General features: G+C 42.1%; 1 pseudogene; it reads left to right on the forward strand.

The window, feature by feature from the left end:
* Positions 1 to 746, forward strand: LOC140513164 (eukaryotic translation initiation factor 3 subunit K pseudogene; annotated as a pseudogene).
* The last annotated feature ends 3,803 nt before the right edge of the window (positions 747 to 4,549 follow it).

Raw genomic sequence — 4,549 nt, forward strand, 5'->3', positions numbered from 1 at the left:
CCCGACCTGGTCTCGGCATCTGCATCTGCTTGCAAAAAGGAGGAGGCCATGGTGCTGTTCGAGCAGATGTGCGCCAACGTGGGGAAGCTGCTCAAGAGCATCGACAGGTACAATCCTGAGAACCTGGCCACCCTAGAGTGCTACGTGGAGACCCAGGCCAAGGAGAATGCCTATGACCTGGAAGCCAACTTGGCCGTGCTCAAACTATACCAGTTCATCCCGGGCTTCTTCCAGACTACAGTGACAGCCCAGATCCTGCTGAAGGCACTTACCAATCTCCCCCATATGTACTTCACCCTGTGCAAGTGCATGATTGACCAAGCTCGTCAAGAAGAGCAAACTATCAGGCAGATCCTGTACTTGGGAAACTTGCTGGAGACCTGTCATTTCCAAGCTTTCCGGCATGCCCTAGATGAGAACATGGATCTCCTTCTCCTTAAGGACATCACAGGCTTTGAAGACTCTGTCCGAAAATTTATTGGCCACTTTGTGGGCATCACGTATCAGCATATTGACTGCTGGCTGCTGGCTGAGATGTTGGGAGATCTGTCAGACAACCAGCTGAAAGTATGGATGAGCAAATATGGCTGGAGCTCCAATGAGGCAGGACAGGTCTTCATTTGCAGCCAAAAAGAGAATATCAAACCCAAGAACATCGTAGAAAAGATTGACTTTGAGAGTGTTTCCAGCATCATGGCCTCCTCCCAGTAACTCCTCCTGCCCAGTGTCTCCCGTTTTCTGCCTTCTGTTTCCCCTAACATACAGCCAGTTTCTTAAATAAAAGCCCTTTACTTCCTGAAAAAAAAATTAAATTGGCCTCATCATTACTTTTATATATTTTTCTCTATAGGCAGAGCTGTCATGACATTTTCCAGGAAGGTTTTGCCTGATAAAGGGGCACTACCTATATTTCCCTAGTTGGCCCCAGACTTTCTCATTCTACAGTTCTGTAGGGGAGTGACATGGCCAAACCCATGATTTAGAAATATTAATTTTGCCATTATGTAAAAGATGGATTAGAGAGGAAATGGACTGGAGGTAGAGAGATCAATTAAGAGGCTACTCCTAAGGTTCAGATCTTCTGGACAGTCAGGAATGGTTCTTTAATCACTCCAGGTCCTTGATGATCTTGCTAGGTTCACGTTCTCCTCTGCGAAATTGTGTAGCTATAGAAGCACTTTCCATTGGGCAGCCAGGGCTGACTAATAAAGTTTTAACTTCTCAGAATCAAAAGTAGGACTAGAAATATCAGTTTTGGTTCTCCATTCAGTGACCTGGGTCCAAGGGAAGGAATACAAAACAGAGTAGGCACCCTGGGATTTGAGGTCCACCTTTAAGCCGAGGTTGGCAAGTTTACATTCTGGTTCCATGAGCTTGGGCTATAGCTGCCATATCTGCTTAAGGGGCTGAAGGAAGAGAAACCTCCTCCTTCCTCTGCTAGAAGTCATAGGGACAACAGCTGCCGTATCTATTCCAAGAAAAAGTGGCCCCAAAAGAAACACAGGGTAGGGCATTTCTACAGCACTTACCGAGGGGGTGGGTTTTTCTATAAGACTCGTGGAAGGTGCCCCATGATACTCAAGACATCAGTTCTTTTCAGTGACATATAAGCTTTGTACACAGCTTGGGAATACTGTGTGTGTGTGTGTGTGTGTGTGTGTGTGTGTGTGTTGTCAATGACACATGTGGGCCAATCAGGAATTGCCACATCACCTCAGTAAAGTGAAGCAACTATTTCTTAGCAAGGGTCCAGTGCACAAGTCTAATCCTCTGGAGCCAGGGGATATATGTGCTATATGAATATAACATCTATATAATATGTATATATAGACTTAATATATCTATAGATATCTACACACACACACACACACACACACACACACACACACACAGCTAGGTGGTGCAATAGTTAAGAGTGTCAGACCTGAAGTCAGGAAGATCCAAGTTTGAATGTGGCCTCAGACACACTTGTGTGACCTTGGATAAATTGCTTCACCTTGTTTGCCTCAGTTTCCTCAGCCGTACAAAGAACTAGAGAAGGAACTGGTGAACCACTCCAGTATCTTTGCAAAGAAAATTCCAAATGGGGTCATGAAGAATTGGACACAACTGAACAACTATACACTGTGTATGTGTATGTGTACATATGTATAAATTTAATGCTCACAAAAACTCTGGGAGGAAAGTACCATGTTTATCTCCATGTAAAGTGAAGAGGTTCAACTAGATGATCTTCATTTATTTCCTTTCTAGTTTTAAATCCATATAAGTTCACATGGGCCTAGAGATTTCCTTCCACCTAACCTCATCTGAGCCTGACTCGTGGTTCCCATTTCTACCCTTGACCATGTTCAGACACAGCCTCCCTGCAAGCTGCCCAGGCATAAAAAGACAAGCTTCTCCCATTTGTGAAGCTTAGTACTTTCCCCATTAAGTAGTATCTATTTCTTGCTAACATGGCTCAAAATGACTATGCCAGTTAAAATTCTTATTTACATTTTGTTTTTACATCTCCTTCATACCCTTTCATATCCTACCCCACAGGGCTCCCTTGTAATAACAACAAAAAGTTTAGAGAGGGGGGACATTTTCAGCAAAGCCATTGACTATCTAACAGTATTTTACAATATTTCACAGATACCTCTGCAAAGGAAAGGAGTCTGGTCTGAACCATTCTTAAGGTCTAGCCCTTAGCTTAATTACCCCCCCTAGGGCTCAATATCAACTGCCTCTCTCTTTTTCCCAGCCTCCTCTATGACTCTTCCCATCTAGCAGCAGGTAAGGCTGTCATCTGCCAAGTCCCATCAGTACTCTGTGCCTGTCCTGAGCTCAGGCTGGCTCCGCTCCCTCTAGGATGCTTTCAAAGCGACAAATCACTTTTAAGGCTACTTCTCCCCTCCCACAGAGGACTTACCCCTTCCTAGAATCCCATCTTACTGTAACATTCCAGTAATTTACACAAGATGGGCATAAAAGAATATTTCTATCCACAATAAGAAAAAGGGCATTTCATTTTTAATTTCTGATGTTCATCAGATAAAGCATTAACTGCTTAGCTTGGCATTAAAGCCCTCACACCCATTCCCTTTCCAGCTTCATCCCCTACTTTTTCTCTTTCACAAGGCTGGTCAAACTAGACTGGTCCATATTCCCCAAACATATTCTATATCTCCAAGAGTCATCGTAGGACAGAGGAAAGAGACTGACTGTAGAGTCAAAGGGCCTCAGTTCAGACAGAATGGTTCATTTTATAAGTCAGACTCTCATGAATTATTTTTAGATTCTTATGTCAGTACAGGACTTAGGTAAAAATAAAACCAGCAAGTGGTATGTTAAACTGAAATTTTCTGACATGTCAGATGGAGAAAATCAAATTTAGAAAATTGCACTAAATTATGTTAAATCTTGTTACTGGCATATTTTGTCAGAATTACCTAAGGGATCTCTACCGGTGATTTGGTACCAGAGAAGCAGAACTTCAGAACTCTGCTGAGAATAAGGCCTATTCCAGAATGTCCAAAAGAAGCTATTTCCAAGGACCAGATGACTACATGGGATATCTGGGATTCAAGACAAAATGTGATGATTAAATAAATGGACATTGGGAGTGGGTTACTAGGATACAAGGAGTCAGATCTGAAAATTAATGTAAGGAGTTTTCTGACAGTTATACATCTCAAGCAACCCATATGTATTATCTAAAAACTGGCCCCATACTGGTCAATTGGTTATTGTTTCCATATTTCTTTGATTAAATACAGACATTTGGGAGGAGCGGGACACATTTTTTCTAATTTTAGGGAATTACACCTGTTTGTTATCCCCTCTCCCAACTTGGAAAGCCCCTAGCTCCAATTAAAAATTAGATTACCTAATTATACATACTGTTTTGTATCCTGCTTATTGTTATCCTTTAGTGCATAAAAATCTATCTCCCCCTCTATTCAGGTCTGCTACCAAGCTTGTTTAATAAATTGATTGCTTAATAAACTGATATTCACGGAAGCCTGAACCTTTGTTTCCTCAGTCATTTCAGATTTCACCCTTCGCAGTTTATGTTCCACCTCTGATGTTTATTATCTCACTGTTCTTGGGGGTGTCACTTTACATCTTTCTAAGGTCCATTCCAATTCTAAATCTATGATCACTCTGGCCTAACTCCTTCATTTTACAGATGAAGAAACATGTTATAATTCACTAAAGGCCTCACAACTACTGAGGATTCAGGACACATAATAGACAGGATTCAAACCCAGACCTTCTGACCCTAAATCTAGTGTTTGTCTTACTGCCTCACAGAAAAGATATTTCTGTTCAACTTGGTGGTCCTTAGCAAAAATGTGCCAAAGAGACCATTACCTATCCCATTGCCCATCAAGAACACCTTCACCTTGTCACCAATGGTAAACTGATAGTGGGGAGAGGTGATCCTTACTCTTCTTAGTCTGACAGAAGAGAATAGACACACGAAGCTAGTCACTCTGTCTACATTAAGGAGGTCATACTGTCCACTGCATGCCTATTTCCAAATAAATACGTATCTTCTGTT

The sequence above is a fragment of the Notamacropus eugenii genome, chromosome 7 (assembly GCF_028372415.1).
Source record: "Notamacropus eugenii isolate mMacEug1 chromosome 7, mMacEug1.pri_v2, whole genome shotgun sequence".
Taxonomy (NCBI): domain Eukaryota; kingdom Metazoa; phylum Chordata; class Mammalia; order Diprotodontia; family Macropodidae; genus Notamacropus; species Notamacropus eugenii.